Consider the following 19,258-nt stretch of genomic DNA (forward strand, 5'->3'; position numbering starts at 1 on the left):
TCTTGGAAAAAAGGAGTGAAACAGAGCCTCAGCCTATCCTAGACATGATATGAAGTATTATCTTTATATATTTGTATGTAAATTAAGAAAAGATGGTGGGGCTGTATCAAAGAAAATTAAAAATTCATGTCCTGATTGGTCTCAGATCCATTCCCTGGATTTCCTTGTTCTGCTCCATATCAGTGGGAACTATATTTCCCAGGCTCCCCAGCTCTCTGTCTTCTGAGAATAGGCTAGGAAAAGCACCAAGGAAAATTCAGGATATTTTCTGACTCCCACATTTAGATAATGCCATCTACTTCTTGTCTGTGATTTTAGCTCTCACCAGACAATTCCTCCCTTTCATGGTCCCGGCTTCCCTGAGGCCTCTTCTGCTGGGTTCTTGTCACCTGATAGCCCTGGTTTCTTGGCTCTGGTTACACTACCTGTTTCCTCTATCCATCTAGGGTAGCAGCTTCTTGCTATTGCTTCCTTTGGGATTCCTTACTGTTTTCTGTGTAGCCATTCAGCTTTCCCATCACTTGCACAACCAATTCCCTGCATTAAACGTCCTCTGTTTGAATACCTAGAGTGGTTTCTGTTTTCTTGACCGGGACTACCATGAATGATTTGCTCCTCTCTACTGTAACTTGAAACCTGGATGAAAAAATAGTTTTCAAAGAAAATATAACTTGATCAAATTAACTCCAGGAGAGATGAACTCAATACAGCCATCTAGAAGAATCAGACTCATTAAAGATTTAGCATCACCTTCTCTCCCCAACAAAACCAAACCAAGAACAAGGCCCAGAGTTCTATTTATGCTGTAATGTCTAGATAATTCCAATGTTATTTAAGCTTTTCACCATGTCTCAAAAATAAAAGTTTTAAATTACTTTTAAGGGAAATTTTTTACACTGATACCAAACCTGGCAATGAAGACATCAAAAAGAAAAATACAGCTCAGTCTCATTTGTGTCATAAGTAAATATCAGTGAGAACATTCTAAATCTCAACTAAAAAGGATCACATTTAAATTAAAATCTATGACTGTGGATGGGAAATGCTCTTATATAGATTTCATTAGTATGAGGAATCCAGCAGAGCCATCATTTATTCCCCTTTACACACAAAAGGAAACCAGGCAAATAAAATTCTTGAGATTCACTTACTATGAAAAAAAAGACACTCAATATTCATGTCTTCTTCAATCAGAGATTCCAATTTGAACATTATTACACAAGATAACCAATTGACAAGCAAGGCCATTTGATATCAAAGATTATGTTCTACAAGCTCTAACAATCAGCATTACATGGTAGGGACTTGGGAAAATTTATTTATTTTGCAAGTAAATTCCAATTACATTTGTTATTATTACAGAAAATAGACAAGGATGGTTAAAGTTTACATTTTTATTCGATTCTGTGTCTAGGACCACAAAGTAATACATTGATACACTTGTCACTATTCTTAATTTGGTATCTCATCAATGCAGGTTTTCTGGCCTCAATTTATAATCCCAAGTGGCACTGGCATCTTTTTCTTGCTGTTGCAGAAAGCATTTTCTCCCTTCTGAATTCTGTGGACATCTCTTTCTAAGAGTTGCTAGCAAAGAGTACTTGCATTCATAAATTCACAGACAAAACAACCCATTTGTTAAATACTGGATGGCAAAACTGAGAGCCTAAAGAAAACTAAATACCAAAATGCATAGTAAATAAAGATAGATCACATAGATTATAACACACACATTAAACTATTAGATTAACACAAAATACTGATATCATTAATGATAACAGACATAACTCTAATATGTCACTTCAACAGACATCGGAGAGAAAGTGGTGAATGAGCATCATCAATTCAAAGAATAGTTAATACTGGTCAATACACAAGAAAAATTGAATACACACTAAAATATTACAGTCCGTATATAAAAGAAATTTGATAAAAAAATTCCCCAAATTTGACAACTGTCCTAAATACTTATATGACCTCATCAGGAGCAATTTGTTAAATTGAAAGCAACTTTTCTAAATTTTTGAAAAGAAAAATGAAATTTTAATCACCTATGCTAGGAGAGAGATTTATTTTCTCTACAGAAAAGTTGTTACAAAATTGTTGTCGTAAAGAAACTATCAAGGAATGTATAGCTAAAAATTATAATAAAAGTATAATAAAATCGTTTCAGACAACTAATAAAAATATTTTTTCTAGATATTGTGACTTTTGTCGAATTTATCAGCTTAAAAGTATGCACTGTTGATTGTGATTGCTTCTTTCCTCTCAAGTGAATATTAATATTAATTTTTATGCCTTATTATGTATTTGTACCTTTGCATTACTTTTCTTAGAAACTGCTTACAAAATTAAATAAGCTTCAGGGCTCTAAAGCTTTTCCTTTCTTTAGGCCGTCTCAGATCCTTCAGGGAGTTTGCAAAAATTCAGTAGTAGGCAAAAGGCTTTCAAAATCCAAAGAATGAGAGTCCAAATTTTGCGGCAATCACCTAGGAACTGAAGGACAAGAGGACTCTAGCAGATGTATGAGTTAAGCTTATATATTGGAACAACCACAGTCAGGAATGCCCTCCTGGAGACCCATGTTGCTCATTAACATACTAGTATGTTAGTATGGAGGATCCCTATGCCAAAGACATGGGTTTAGTGTGTTCATTCAGCCTTTGTCACAGGTATTTAATCACAGAACCCTTAGTCTTGGTATATATATGGGTCTTTTGAAACATGTTTGGTAAATACTAGAATAAAATAGTTATCAATAATAAATATTGAACACAAAAGATTTTCTGCAGCTCAGTGTTAAGACTTCCAAATAGCAGAGCATTTCCATTGATCTATGTTTTACTGCATGCATCGTTGTGTGATATTTCATGCTATTTTCCTCTAGAAAAAAAAAAAAAGTATCCAGCACATGCCAAGGCTTTTCCACAGGTGGTCTTTAGCTAAATAACTGCCAAGAAGACATTCCTTGTAGGAGTTTGGAGGATTAAAAATCAGCTTTCACTGTTGCTTTTTCAAACCCCCAAACTTTGCTACTGACCATTGCTAATACCTTTCTTGGGCTATTGGGGAATCTTATCATTCATTGAAAAAAAATAATTTTAGATATAAAGAAGAGACAATTGAAAAATTAACCTTCACTTCAGTCGAATTATGCTTTTCTTGATTCCTGCCTACTTTGTTTCATGAGTGTTTGATAAATTCATTTTTACTTTTCAAGGAAAATTAGTGAGCCTGTTACAATTGGGAATGTTTTGATTGCTGTTCATATGACAATTGAGGAAAATTTTGTTTTCACAGGCAAGCTAAAGCTTCACCTTTAACCACATTATTTCCAGTACTCATCTAATATGCACTTACATCCAAAAGTGTGTGGAGGGAAGGGCTTTTAAAATTTAAGGCACACATTTTGAAAATCAAACATGGCAAGGAAACCAAGATTTTGTGTGTGTGTGTGTGTGGATAGTTATTTTAATTTTCAAATTGCAAACGTTATTGAAAACTACTTTAGAGATCTTCCTTTCCTTTTCTTTACTGAAGGTGTTGTTCGAGACTATTGGCTCATGTACCTGGCATGAATATAAACAACATAAGGACAACCAAAAGGAAATTAATCCATCACAGTTCTAATTTCAATTTGTCTATTTTTATCATTCACATTTTTACCATCTGGAAATTTTTCCATCACTAGCTAAAAATATGATATTCCTTTTCAAATACTATAGAATTTTAAAGACCTACACAATGAAATTTTATTTTCATCTTGTATAGCATTATTTAGTATGCTTTTAAAAATCTTATTTTAAAGATTTTATTTTTTATTTGAGAGTGAGCACGAGTGTGGGGAGGGGCAGAGGGAGAAGCAGACCTCTGCTGAGCAGGGAGCCAGCCCTGGGGCTCAATCCCAGGATCCTGAGCCACAGGCAGATGCTTTACCAACTGAGCCACCCTGGTGCCCACAGAAATCTGTTATTTTAATGATGCTTTACATGAATGTATAAAACATACTATATACATATAGTATGTGTAAATATTGATATTTGTACTTATGTGATGTCAAAAAAATCAGGAAAATTATATCTAAATATCAAGATCTGGGTTGAGCTATATTCATTTCTCATGAATGTTTTTGCAAACTTAAAAAAATCAACTTCATATAATATCATTTTTAGTATTGTGACAAAATATTATAGCTATGAATATGCATGTAGTTTTAAAACCTGACCTAAGGCAATCAAAAAGTAGATATTTACAAAGTAGAAAAATTGTAATTCCATAACAAATTTTATCTAACTAGGTCAAAATGCTGGAGTTTAATATTTTTATATGAAACAAGTCTAAGCTAATAACCAGAGAATTTGAGCTTTCTCTATGGTCCTATGAAAAATGTATATTGTTGTGAGTGCATATTTGTGGTTTTGGTTTGTATGTACATGTGAAGTATATATTTTATACAAAATTTCATGGATAATGCGTTTTATTGAGAAGTTATATTGACTTTAGGACTATTAAAGTCTTGGATTTGGGGGAGAATCTCTCCTTTTTATTTTTATTTATTTTATTTATTTATTTTTAAAGATTTTATTTATTTATTTGACAGAGAGAGAGAGCGAGCACAAATAGGCAGATAGGCAGGCAGAGGGAGAAGCAGGCTCCCTGCTGAGCACAGAGCCCGATGTGGGGCTCGATCCCAGGACCCTGGGATCATGACCTGAGCCGAAGGCAGATGCTTAACCATCTGAGCCACCCAGGTGTCCCAGAATCTCTCCTTTTTAACACAATATTTCTAATGTTACTCTGCTACGTTAAAGATCTTTTAGGCAACGAGTTGCTTTTATACACTAGAATATTAAATGGTGTGCACTTTGACTAGCATACCTGTGGAGATGAGCCCATGTCATTAGTGAGGCTAAGAGTAGTTTCTGAAGTTAGAGGGCATTTCCTTCTTTCTCTTTCTCTCTCTCTCTCATATCATGTATATGTCTTTAAGATATTTGTTTCTCAGTTTCATGTATATGCTAAATGCTTTATGAAAATAAAGAGTTGTCATTTTACAGAGAGTTTTCCTCACTGCCTTCCTTTCTTTTTCTCATACTTCTTAAATATGTTATATAAATATATGAAAATGTTCGTAAATAAAATCTTAGTGCATTGAGATAAAGTGAAAAAGCATTCTTAAAAGTTTCTTTCAGAAGCAGTTTCCTAAAATCACAATATAGGGACTAGGGGTATAAAATAGTTGGCAATGAAGTCTTGTGATCTCTCAAAATCCATGAAATTTATTTGATGCCTAGTAGATAAAGAAGAAACTTCTGGGAAATGATATTCCATATTCTACATTTTAGTATGATCAAAGGTAGCACATTTTTTTTGTTTTTAAGATTTCATTTATTTATTTGACAGAGAGAGACACAGCGAGAGAGGGAACACAAGCAGAGGGAGTGGGAGAGGGAGAAGCAGGTTTCCCGCGGAGCAGGGAGCCCGATGCGGGACTCAATCCTAGGACCCTGGGATCATGACCTGAGCCGAAGGCAGATGCTTAATGGCTGAGCCACCTAGGTGCCCCAAAAGTAGCACTTTTTTAGTTAAATGTTAAAATTAGAGGCATCAATTTGGTGAATTTATAAAAGAAGTATGATTTCTATAAAATATATATTAATGAAGAGGTAAATTATAGATGAAATAACATAAAGAATGTTACTAGACAGTAGCAAATCAAAAGACTCTGAATGATGTCGTATCTGGTACCTGCCTCAGGGGGTGCAGACATGTAGAATGGAGTAGACTGATCTCACTGACCTGCATACCTGTGAGTGAATCAAGTTATTATTTGAAATCATTGAGTTTTGGATTAGTTTGTTAAGCAGCACTATTGTGGCAACTGTTAGCTGAAACAGAGACCTTGGGGTACAGGAATGAAAAAATGGGTAACACTCTCTACCCCACATGTTTTAATAAACAATATACCTATGTATAATAAATAGCTTGGTTAGATGGCATCAAAGAGAAAAACTAAGCAGAATAGAGGAATGGGAAGTGTTGGAGGTATAATTTTAAATATAGCAGTCAGGAAAGCCTCACTGAGAAGGGAATGGTAGCAAGTCAGTTTCCCTAAAAAGCAAACTCTGAGAAAAAGATTTGAATGAAGGATCAATGACCCCTTTCAAGATGGCAACTGGGTGGCAGCTGTAGTTTAAAATATAATAATACATTTGCATGTCATCTGGTAGAAGTAGTCTCCCTTCTCTGAGATCTAAGACCTCCAAATCTACAGAATCAAGAGTCACAGTGAGAGGAAGTATGAATTCACCAAAATGGGTTAATTTAGAGTGATGTTAAATGAGACCACTCCTGCTACCTCCTCTTGGATCCCAGACATTTGCATTATACCAACTAATGACATGGTGTTGGGTCAAACATGAAATCTGCTGGATGAGATCCTGTGAATGTGAAAGGCAAAAATATATGCCAGTTCCGGTGAGTATTTATTGCTACCCCTTCCAAGGTTGAAGAGGTCCGATGTAGTCAGTTTTCCACAGAGCGTAGGAGATTTGCAAGGTTTTCTGTGTCATATTGGAGGCTCAGCTTTGATCTTTCTTGCTGGCCCATTGGGCATTTGGTATCATCAGTAGCTGGATCAGCCTTGAAAAATGAGAGACCATACTGACAGACCCTACTCAGTTGGTGTATCCATTTGCCAGTACTCTGGTGACTGATGGTAGTAGTTGACGAAAGTCAACTAGCAAGTTATTCTCTACTTGGTTGTTGAATCAGGCCTTTTCTGTGTTCAAACTCTCCTGGGGGATGTTAACGCATAATTCAAAGATCTTCCTTATTGGTGTCCACTCCCGTATATCCACCCAGATGCCCTTGCCCAGACTTTCTTGGCCTCGTTATTCAAATATTCAAGGTCTTTGTCCAACCAGCCAGGCCACTTGCCATTACTCACATGCCTTTATATATTCTAATGTTGGGATTCTTCCCTTTCCACACAAAGTAGGCGAGAAGATATAGTGCCTATTGAGAAGGTTTGTCTTAATATTCTGCAGGACATTAGTAGTGGGGTTTTAGTGTAGCTGCAGCCCATTTTCAGTAGGTGCACACAACCCAAGTTGACCTATTCACAAAGCAAACTCAGACTTTTCTGCCTTTGTCAGCTGCTCATAAAGGACCCCAACTCATCAGGCCATAAGTGTAATCTTATGGAGCAGGGCTGTCACAACTTGATGGAATAAATAGACCATGAAATAATGTAGTTTACTCTGTTGTCTTGGGCTCAGTAATAGACATACCATTTCCAATTACAATGGGTTACTCCTGGACATGCCCAAATTTCTGAGTTCGTGAGTCTGTCAGATTCTAGCTCATATTGGACACTTCAGATGCAACATTACATGGAAGCCATGTTTAAGTGTTCTGTCAGGTTCCAGTAGCATATCAGGAGCTATTTTTTAGAAGGCACATAATTGGCTTTTGCAGAAGGTATAGTTTAGTTTTGCTCCAGAAACCAAGAGCCTGCCATATACCCTACACTGTTTTTTCACCACTGATACCTCCAACACCTTAGGGTCCCAGGACAATGAGTCAAGTGACAGTTCTACTTGTTTTATAGCCTCAATGAGCTGCATGTCTGTTCCTACTCTGGATCCACTCAAAGCAGGCATCATTCCGTGTGATTTTGCATAAGGGCCAAAGCATTATTCTGGAACGTAGAATACACTAACTTCAGATCCCAAAGAAGCTGATCATCTATTGGGCATCCTTTTTTGGATTCTCCTTTTGGATAATAATTTGTCTTTTATTTCATAGTGGAGGTGTGGCATGTCTCTGACCACTAGAATCCTGAAAGTTTTACTAAAGTGGCAGCAACCTGAATCTTCATAGGGTTTGTCTTCCATTCTTTGGGTTGCATGTGTTTTACCAAAGCCTCTGATACATTTGTTGCTTCTTGCTTAACTGGTCCAGTTAACAGGATATTATTAGTATTGTGGGTCATTGTGGTATTTTATAGCATATTTGGCTGCCCCAGATCCCTTTGGACAATATTACGACAGAGGGTGGAAGAGTTAACATTATCTTGGGGAAAGACTGTCAAAATATTCTCTTGTCTGTCTTAAGTGAGTTGCAACTGTGTCAGATCTTCTGTGGGAAAGCAAAAGAATCCATTCTCCAGATCAGTGGCCACATTATCAAGTACCTGAAACATTGTTTTCTTCTCTAGCAAAGAGAACTCATCCAGCACAGCACTGCAGTTGGGGCCACCTGCCATGACCTTATAGCAGTCCATTGTCATCCTCTAGGATCTGGTAATATGGGACCCATGCCTCACGGTGACACGAATGTACCACAGAAGACAACTGAGTGCAACTTGTTTCAGTTTTCAGTCAAGAGGTAATGTCTGTGTTCTCCTACCTTCCGGTGCTCTCTTATCGCTCAAAACCACAGCACAGGCTGTGTTAGCAACAACTAGTTTTTCTTCGCTGTCCTTTCACAAGCAGAGGAAACCCAGGGAAACCAGTGGCTCTAAGTAGGGCACCAAGATTTACTTCCCAGTTGGAATGCAGATGGCCAAAATTGTAGAGCATGGCTGTCTTCTCTAAGCTCCCTCCTTCAGTAGGCCTTTGTTTTCAGTCGGATCATTGCTTGATTTCTGTCTTGTTTCTTCCCCAAGGAGCTGTTTATCTTATTTTTAAAGAAGCTATTTTTTTTGTTTGTTTTTAAAAATTTTCTATCAATTGTAAGTTTTTAGAGAAGGCATGTCTAATTGTAAACATTTAGGACCATCTTAAGTAGCTATCTCCAGATACTGTTTTCATGTTCATATCATTCATTATTCTTATCACATTGTAAAATTGATAAACATTAAAGGAGTGACTTTTATATAATTCTTTGCCCCCCATGAATGTGTTCCTTGGAGTTCTTGTTCACAACTCCTTTGTTGTTGCTGTCACCATCTAAAACCAACATCAGTCTTAGTGTCTTGACTGTATGGAGCCAGAACATTTGTAATGAATGAATTTCTTTGGTATAAAAGTTTCTACTGTGTTCTCATTGATTCTACCTAATTAAAGTTATTTATCTGTATATTCTTTAAATATTCTCTACCTTTTTAATTGTTGGCAAAGAAAAACATGAAAACTTTCAGGGGTCATAATTTCTAGGGAAATTGAAATCTGTGTATATTTGTATACAAATTCCTCATCTATTTTTTAAAGATACTCAGCTAAAGTAATTTCTTCAAATGAAAACTAAGTTGAACCAAACGCATTTTTGTATTGACCCAAAATGTTAGGAGATACTAAAAATAAATTTTTATATATGAGAACAAGAATCATTTATCAAGTGTTCAGAAGGTGTGTGGCTACTTGTGGGTGCTCAGTGTATATTGCTGAAGGTTGCCCTTCAAAAATTATTTGAAACATTTATTTTTCAATCGTAGAACACTTGCCAAACCTGTGATGATGATATCTCCAAAGTATGCAAAAGGCACCAAATGGCAGCAGATCAGGATGCATAATTGTACTGAAGTACATGCATTCATTAAAAATAGGCAAACAATATATGCAAACACTCTAATTTATTTTTTCAGAATTTGCAAATGATTTCATCTTTGATTCCAGTGTGACATTTAACAAATGTTTCCCCCTTAGGAAGATGAGCAGAAACATGTACATGGACAGAGACCACAGCTAACCGGGCAATTTGATCATTCCCTTCTTCTGAGGTCTAATGGTTTCCCTAAGGACAATTTTCAGTGTTACCATCTTTTTGTTTTTTGGCTTTTTTGTTTCCTCACAGACAAATACCTTCTCCAGTGACTGTGCTTCTCTGAAAGCAAAAACGAATTTATAATCAAGAGAGTGCCAATAAATGGCAATAATAGATAAAATGTAACCTTAAATAAAGAGATGACCTTGATGATTTTGTTGTTGTTTACATAAAAAGAAGAGTAATTGGCATTTCCCATTATTTTATCTCTTGCCTAATCTCAACCTCCCAATTTCATGCAATTTATCTCCATGTTTTCTAAAACAGATTGAGTTATTTATATGGTTTAGAAAGAAACACCCAACTGAATGCCTGGCCCATATTAAAAGCTCAGTAAGTGGTCATTCTATGCTTACTTTTCCTTTTTCTTTTACTCAACAGCAACTTTAGTGTGATTTCTTCTCTGTGGTTGCAATGGATTCAGAAATAGCTTTGCAGGAAATATTTGAAGGGAAAAAATTCTTATAATGATTGGGCAGAATACTATAACAGATTTAAGCAGAGCCTCAGTTAACTATAAAGGAAGAAGACTAAAAAAACATTTTTTTAAAAGCACATTTTTATCATAAGAAATCAGAAGCCTTTCCTTGGCATTTTTTTCCTAAGACCATGGTTGAATTCTCCTTATCCTTAGTTGAATTATGCTCAGCAGAGAATGTTGAACTGAATTGCCCAAAGTCAGTCTAGCTGATCTTAATAGTAGAAATAGAATAAGTTCTGAAGCAATAAGATGATAATAGATTTTTACTCAGATTATGGTAGAGTTTATTTTTAAAAAGGAAAATATAAGAAGATAGTGCCGTAAGTTTCTAAAATTATACTTAACTAATATTTTCTTGATGGAAGTTAGAGATTTTGCTGTCTGAAACATAAATCCCAAAATGGGAAGTAATTTTTATTATGGGTTTTTCATTCTATTTTTCAATTTAAATGGTGAATAAAAAATAAGTTAGTAGAAAGTCATCATGATGAGAAGTCAATAAAAAGTGATATTTGAGTTTACCTGGAAGCAAAGCAAGTAAGTTGACCTTGATACATGTCTGCCATCCTAAGATATTCATGAAAAATTTTACATAATTTAGATTTACTAACAGTCACTTAAATCACAAATTGTTACCAAAGACAAGTCAGTAGGTTAGTATATATCTTTTTGTTTTGATCTTTATTAACTGCTGTGAAAATCATATAAACATTCTTAAGGTTCATAATTTTATTTATTTTATTTTTTTATTTTTTTAAAGATTTTATTTATTTATTTGAGAGAGAGAGAGATTGAGAGACAGAGAGCATGAGAGGGGGGAGGGTCAGAGGGAGAAGCAGACTCCCTGCCGAGCCGGGAGCCCGATGCGGGACTCGATCCCGGGACTCCAGGATCATGACCCAAGCGGAAGGCAGTAGCTTAACCAACTGAGCCACCCAGGCGCCCGAGGTTCATAATTTTAAAATGTTGATATTGTTAGTAATGATCAGCTTCTGCTGTGTCTCTGTGCACATTACGATATTTTAGCTAAAGGAGAATATTTTCAAAACATGTAGATGAATTATTTGAAGTGTCCTATATCTTTCAAATTATTATTTTGGAATTTTCATAGACATGTCCCATGGTTCACCTTTTTTTTTTTTTTTTTGAGGAAAAGAAAGAAAGAGTGATAACTGTATTTTCTATGTTCCTGAGAGTTAGAGACATTTAATGGGTCCTTGTAATAATTTGACTCCTGCAGCTTTTCTTGGCACTGAAGCCACACGTCAAGTGTGACTGTGCTACCACCGTGTCGGTCTGATGGTCGTGGTGAGCATGTGCTGCATGGATATGTGTGCAAAGCACAGAGGAGTCTCCCTTGGGAAGCACTCTCCTGCCCATCTGCTCTTCATGACAGACCCTCGGTCAGATTCCTGCCAGACACTGCCTTTCGGAGACATGCGATGGCTTAGCCCGTGGTTTTGCTGTCACTGAAGAAAAATCACTCTCCTGATGTCTGACCAGTCTGTGAGGATTTGGTTCTTGTGGATAGCTTGTTACCAAGTGTTGCTTTTACACCTCATACTGTGTTTAAATGTTGCAAAATTTTCTTAAAAACCTGAAAAAATGTGAAATGTGCTTTGATGATTGATACATAAGAGATACTACATAAGTGTTAGCTTTAAAGTGTTAGCTATTAGTAGATTCTTCCCCACATATAAAGAAAATTAAGGCTATAAAATGCCAAATGATAAGCTGAGGATCGAATGGGAAATTGCTTATAAGCGAAATAATTATGTTGAAATGGGCTAGAATCTTATGCCATATGCATTTCTCAATTCACTGTGACTTTTTCATTTCTATTTGTTTCTTTACTGCTTCCTTTCAGTATCTTAACCTAAATATTTAATTTTTACCTAATTATTGATATCCCATTTTACAGATGAGGAAATTGAGGCACAGAGAGAGAAAATTACTTGCCCAGGGTCATACAGCTGGTAAATGGAAGAGCCAGGTTTTTAATCCTAACTGCAGCTCCAGATACCACGTTGTTAACCACTGTGATACTTTGCTCTCCCTTGGCCTGATGTTTTATAGAACACTCTATTTGAATTCATTTCTTCAATTGATTTATTCATTAGCCATTAGTAATTGTGCATTACTCTGTTAATAGTCTATAGTAAGTGGTAAAGGTAAGTTGCCAATAAAAAGAATCAGGTCCTTAAGTGACTGTTTCCACATATGACTGCATAGTAAATGTTATCTCTTGATGAATAGCTTCTCAATATTGTCTACAAGTCACACTCAAAAGAAAGAAATAATTGAGATGAGGGATCCAATCATAACTCATAAAGAGAAACCCTCCGCTAAGGCCTGTGAAGAGAGCTTCATACTTTTCCCCAGCCCAAACCCCTCAATAGTTGCATTTCCAACTTAACTTGCTCATGCTACATTTTACGCTCACTTCATTTAGTCTTGTCTTTAGGTAGAGATGGGTCTAGTTGTCAAGTATTCCTGTGTTTAGACATTTTGTATATTTGAAAATTATTAAATTATATATTCAAAATGTCTAATTTGCCAGTTGATTAAACTCAGTTCCTTTGCCATTTCCCATACATTTTATTTCCCAGTTCCTAAAATACATTTTAACAAAGGATTACTGGTTAATATTTATGTTGAAATATAATTTCAGCCTGCCGTAACATTTCTATTGTAAAACCAATTGCATATATTAGGAGGAATGCATAAAATACATTTATTATCTGTTTTAATGTTGGCTTCTTTCTATATTAAAAATGTTTAGTATCTAGAAGGAGAGAAATATTGAGATTATTTTGTAAACAGAAAAATGAATGACTAATTAGATAGGTATTAGACCGTAATTTTAAAGAAGCAGAACAATGCTACATGGTACATTGAAGCATCTGTTTTATTCTTGTTCAGTGTTGGGGGAAAGTCATTGGCAGTTGTAACTGTCAAGGTCTCTGTTGTAGTTCTGATGTCTTGCCAAGATGTTTAAAAAGAAAATCATACTTACTTAAATGCCCAACCCAAAGGCCTAGTGTTACCTTATCTATTCAGATAAATAACAAATATCTCACAAAGAAAATTAATATTCTTTTATAAGTTTATCAGAATCATTTACTTTAGGAATAGGACACATTTTATTTTTTGGCATGAATATGCCCATTATAGTATATCCTGTATATTAATCAAATAGCCGATTTTAAAGTAGTGCAGAGCCAAGTTTACAAAAACCAAAGTTTTATCTTAAAATAAATACTATTGATTTTCTAAGAACCCACTGGAAGTGAAATCAAAAGAGATCCTTGGCTTCTAGCTTCCCAGCATCACTGCCCGTATAGTGTTTAAAGAGCTCTAAAAGAAAAGAAGTGATTAGAGATTTGATGGATGAGCCCCTCAATTTATTTCTTAAAAGAAAAAGTTCTCTATCTTACAGCTAATGCCACATGAATTGCTCAAAGTCAGATGACTAGATGAATTCTTTATTGAAATGACAATGAAAATAATTACATTGTTAGATTGTCAGCTTTTTAAAAAACTCTTTTGGCAATCCAGACACACTGACATTAGTAACAAAGACAGTGAACATTTTTTAAAACAATGTCCCTTAAAACTTTCCAAATGTGATATCATTGAATTGCCATTCTGGTGTGATTACTCAAAATAAAGAATGAATTTTTTGAGACATACCAGGTAGTGGAGAGAAAACAGACCTTTAGTACTTATAAATTTAAAGTAAGGGAAACATCTCAATTGTTTAGAGGGCTTTCCCCCTCAATTTCAATTGTCCTTATTTATTTGATAAAACGCATACTTAAATCTGGTTAGCTAATTTAATATGCATACACTAGGAAAGAATGAGGTTTATCATTATGACTCATCTGACATACATAGCAATAATGGAATTTTAATCAGAATATAAGTAAGATTTTGTGAAAATAATAATTAATACATGCTAAGAAAGATACCGAACAAAAGAAGAGTCATTTTATAAAATTTTCCCTCTTTTCATTCTTTTATTTCAAATATTAAAAAGGAAATGAAAATATAGTATGAAATTACAAATTGTTCCTTTTATTTGAATACATCTAACAGTCTTTCATGTTTGATACACTTTTTTTTTTTTAAATGTAAGCTTATAGGATTTGTTAGCCACATAGTTTAAGAAAAACATTTTCTGATAAAGAAACTGAGGCAGAGGTACTCTTGTCTTATCTTTCTGGTAGAAATTCAGATTTCCCATTTGAAGTTATGCCCTTTGTTTCTACATCTTGATTTGGTACATAAACCTAATCCTTAAAATGTAATTCCTTATGACCAAATTCTGGACTCCATTTGTCCTGATAGATGATTTCTAAAGTTGGAACAGATAATTTTAATTTACTTTAAATAGAAAAGTCTTATTTTCAGGGAAAAAACATAAAGGAAATGCTGCCTTTATGGAATGAAAGTGTAAACTAGTTAATCTCACTTTGAAAGCCTAAGTTTTACTGCAACTTTTAGTGTTTTTTTTATTATTGATTAAATAGGGGAGCCTGGGTGGCTCAGTCAGTTGAGTGTCTACTCTTGCTTTCAGCACAGGTCAGGATCTCATGGGTGGTAAGATTAAGCCCCAACTTGGCTCTGCACTCAGTGGGGATTCTGCTTGAAGATTCTCTCCCTGTGCCCCTCCCCACCTCTCAAATAAATAATTAAATCTTTAAAAAAAAGACCTTAAATATAAAATTTTCCTCTATATAATCCTCACATTAAAGATAAAAAACTGGGTGCAACACTTCTTTTATTTCATTTCTCCATGTTATAGAAAGTTAGGGGACTGACTTAGGTATCCTTTTCTTAATATCTATGTTGATAGTCATAGTTTTTATTCAAATTTTTTCTCCTTGATTAGTCAGAAGTTATTCTGTATTATAAATTTCAAAATCACTCTGCTTTCTTAAGACAGATTTTTTTTTGGGGGGGATTTAAAGTAAGTAGATATTTTGACTTAAGAGTATATACTTGGAAGATATGATATATGCTAATCTCTAAGTAAATGTTTCATAAAAGATAAATCAGTTATCACTTTTATCTTTTGTACTAGAAAATAAAATGCAGATAGAGAAAAAGACACAAGACAAATGTGTGGCTCAGTGAGATATTTTAAGGTGAACACCCTTGTAGCTATCACTCAAGTCAATAAATAGAACTCAGAGACCTCTCCGTGATGCCCATACCAGTTCTAATCCCCTCCCTCCTTCCAAAAGTGATCATTATCCCAGTTACCACTTCCTTGCACTCCTTTACAATGTTACATCCATGTGAGAATTCTTAGCTAACATAATTTAGTAATTTTGCCATCTTTTAAGTCATCCATAGTCTGTTGAAGAATGTTGGGTATTTGACCCGTAGAGTATCTGATGATTTAGATTTTGGAGTTAGTATACCAGTGTCTGCATATGTCTTTTTTGTGATGTTATCAGCAGTTATCTTTAAGGCACAGGTCCATTAATTCATTGGAAGCTGCAAAATAAAGTCATATTCTCAGTCTATCACTTCTATTAATTTAATTTTTAATTAATTAATTTATTAATTTAGTACTTTTAGAGAGAGACACTGTTTGGTTACCCTTGGAATATTCAAATTGGAAAGCCATGATAAATGCTTGAGTTTATCCTTTTACTTGCATGACACTTGGTTCCCTATAATCCTTCAACATTAACCAATTACTTAATTTTTTCCAGTAGTTTAACAAAAGTTTATTTTTAATTCCCATAATGTCCATCACAGGACTGTGGGGCTCTCCAGAACAATTGCTCTCCAGGTAGGGGGCTCAGCATACCAAACTACTTTGAGTTTCTGGCCCCTTTTTCTGTGTGGGCTTCCATGACCGAGGCAGGAGAAGCACTAGAGTCTTGCACCAACAAATAAAGGCTTCAGCCCAGAACCAATTGCTTTTTAAATATATTATGGATAAAGGTGCGCTATCATTGCCAATGAGCACCTCTTCAAATTGGCTCTCGAATCATTTTGACATGACTGTAATAGTCTTTGAAGGCTTTCTTACTGTCTGATTTGGAGATATTTTACTCTGATCCTATTCATTTCCTGCTCTAGGCCTGGAATCAGCCATTTCTCCATGAAACCCCTATTTCGTTCAGTGCTAAATGGAAATTAAAGACTACAATCTGGGAATTAGGAATGCTCATTGTAACTGGATTGCCTTCCAAAGCTATGCAGTCAGCAAAACACAGTAGAAATGAATACCACAGTAGCATGAATTCATATATATATTTCTAATTCAAATGTAGTTCTACAGGATTTTTTTCAATTAACTCTTCTTTATTACATCTACAACTCCTTTCTTCCAAACAAAAAATACTCATTATCACAAGTGATGATATAGTTTGAATGATTCATAATTACTTATTTGCTTTATACAACATTAGATATCCAGTAATCTCTGAATAACAATATTAATGTTACCACATCTAATATAATTAATGAGAATAGTTAAACATATGATTTTTCATAAAAACCCTCCTCATTTATTTCATGATTTTAAAAATCTGAATATATAGCTGGTCAAACAATACTCCCTCCACTTTAGAAAAATTATTTTAAAGATTTAATTATATATTTTTGGGGGGCAGGCAGAGGGAGAGGAAGAGAGAGAATCTTCAGCAGACTCCCCTCTGGGCAAAGAGCCCAACCCAGAGCTCGCTCTCACAGCCCTGAGATCATGACCAGAACAGAAATCAAGAGTCGAAAGCTTAACCGACTGAGCCACCCAGGCGCCCTCTCCATCCATTTTCACCTTCAGTTTAGTCTTAACCAGATCTATAAGTATCCATAGGCTTAATGCTGCCCACAATTCTTATGGTAATGTTATACAGTCATTTTAGTTGTCTGAAGTTCATTCTCTAGTAAATTCCTCAGGAAGGGCTTAGAGGAACAATATTTCCTGAGTTCTGACATGTGATAATAGTTTGGACTTTTATAGTTGAAATCAGTTTTGGTGGTTTTAAATCATCATTTCTCCCCTTGCATATCTTAAATATGTTACTCTATTTCCTTTGGGGTTAAAATTCTCTTACTGTCAAAAAGACTGATGATGAGCTAATTTTTTCCCCTTATATTGACTTATAATTCAATCTCTTTCTGTGCCTAATGTCAAAAAGTTTGTTTTTTTCTTTGAAGACAAGTATTTCTTGGCATTGTTTATTTTGAGACTATACTCTCATGTATGTGGTAATGTTTAAATATGTAATTTTAATGCTTCTTTATATAAGGAAGTTTTCCTGAATTGGAATTTTTAGTGTTTTTTCCCTCCTAACTCTTCCTCTATTCTTTGTGCTGCTATTAATGTTTGTTGAGCCTTCCTTCTTGAATTTTCTTTGCTTATCTCAATATTTGTCACTTTCTCTCCCTCTCTCTCTCTCTCTTAACCTCTTTCATTTACATCTGGATTTTTAACATTTTCACTTCTTTACCCTCTATGTCTCCTTAGGTGTAAGCTGTTGTGTTCATTTTTGTTTGTGTTTCTCTAATTCATTCTTTATTTTTGAAAAGATGGTTTCTTTTATTTTTATCTTTTTCTTGAGTGCTGTCAATATGCTTGAGTTTTTCTTTCATGTTATTTTTAATGTGTTTTTCATGTCTTAAATAATTTTTAATGTACTTTAGCTTATCTTGAACTAACATGTAACAGTTCATATATCCATATAGGATATACTTTTTGCCATGCTTCCATTTAAAAACTTTGTATGGGATTTTACCTTTTTATTTCCTAATTTGATGTGGAATTATTGTTTTCTGAACTTTTAGTAGGAGGTTTGGAAGAGTTCCTAAACTTCTCTCAATTCCTTCTCTTACTTTAATCTGACACCGAAACTATAGAAGCTTTTTTTCTAATATTTCCTGGTTTTGTCTCCCTCTTCACTTTTCTCTGAAAGTTTTCTTTCTTTCATCTCTATTGTAATTGTCTTGCTCAGTTTTGATTTCGCTCCAGGCAGTTTCTCCTTAGCTTAGGAGACCTAACTGGTCACTTTCAGATTTCCCAGGGGCCAAAGTGCTCTGGCCTTTTTAGATTATTTTTCCTGTGGACCCCTGAGCTCATCTCCTATTGGTTTTGGCAAAAACACGATCAGTTTCAGCTGCTGTTTTCACCTGGCGCCACCATTGTCTAGGTGTGTTACATATTTTGAGGTTCTCCTTTTCTTACTTCTGTCAGACACTGTGTTGCTTTCCTCTGCTTCCTCATGCACAGAAGCTGATAAAATATGGGTCTTCTGGTCATTGGTGGTTGGTCCTCAACCAATTGTATTTTGAAGTTTATAGGGATACCTTGCCACCTTGCTTTGCTATAAATACTGCTTATGAGTTATGGATACACTCTTCAGCTGTTTTGTATGTCTTACTATCTAGTTGCTCCATGTTTATGGGAATAAAAAATTATATTACCATAGCCATCCTCTTATAATCTTCCTGTCCCCTCCCTTCCCCTGCCCTCTTTTTTTTTTTTGTCTTTTTCTTTTGACAACACAGCAGTGTTTAAGAGATTCTGCAACCAGACTACACGGGTTGAAATCCCAACTCTGTCACTACAGTCACTACAGTGTTTCCTTGGCACACTGTCTTCTGAACTCTAAAATTGTGATAATAACCAATGTATCTTAAAGGATGGTTATGGGGCTAAATGAGTTAATATTTTAAAGCATTTATAATTATGCCTGTACATGATAATTGCAATGTATGTGTTTATTAAGTAAATTTTAGCCTTAATATACAGTATAACAGTCATTTAAAAATTCAATTAATGTATCATTCGAAACAGAAAAATACCATCACTGCCATTTCTTTATTATCTTATTAAAAACTATAATTCAAAAAAACCAAAATCTTGCCATTTGCAACGATGTGGATGGAACTAGAGGGTATTGTGCTAAGCGAAATAAGTCAATCAGAGAAAGACATGTATCGTATGACCTCACTGATATGAGGAATTCTTAATCTCAGGAAACAAAC

The 19,258-nt window shown here is 34.9% G+C and overlaps 1 long non-coding RNA gene across 4 annotated transcripts in view; it reads left to right on the plus strand.

Moving 5' to 3' along the window:
• Positions 1-19,258, plus strand: part of LOC115942825 (uncharacterized) — a 455,446-nt gene that overhangs the window by 434,601 nt on the left and 1,587 nt on the right. For 3 of the 4 annotated variants that reach the window (XR_014143167.1, XR_014143166.1, XR_014143162.1), the window contains 2 exons: positions 8,222-8,391; positions 9,651-10,052. This is a non-coding gene — a long non-coding RNA (uncharacterized LOC115942825). Of the gene's footprint in view, positions 1-8,221; positions 8,392-9,650; positions 10,053-19,258 lie in introns of those variants that run through there. The other variant, XR_014143163.1, reaches the window with a different exon arrangement.

This window comes from Leptonychotes weddellii, chromosome 2 (genome assembly GCF_054177405.1).
Source record: "Leptonychotes weddellii isolate Sample4059 chromosome 2, ASM5417740v2, whole genome shotgun sequence".
Lineage (NCBI taxonomy): Eukaryota > Metazoa > Chordata > Mammalia > Carnivora > Phocidae > Leptonychotes > Leptonychotes weddellii.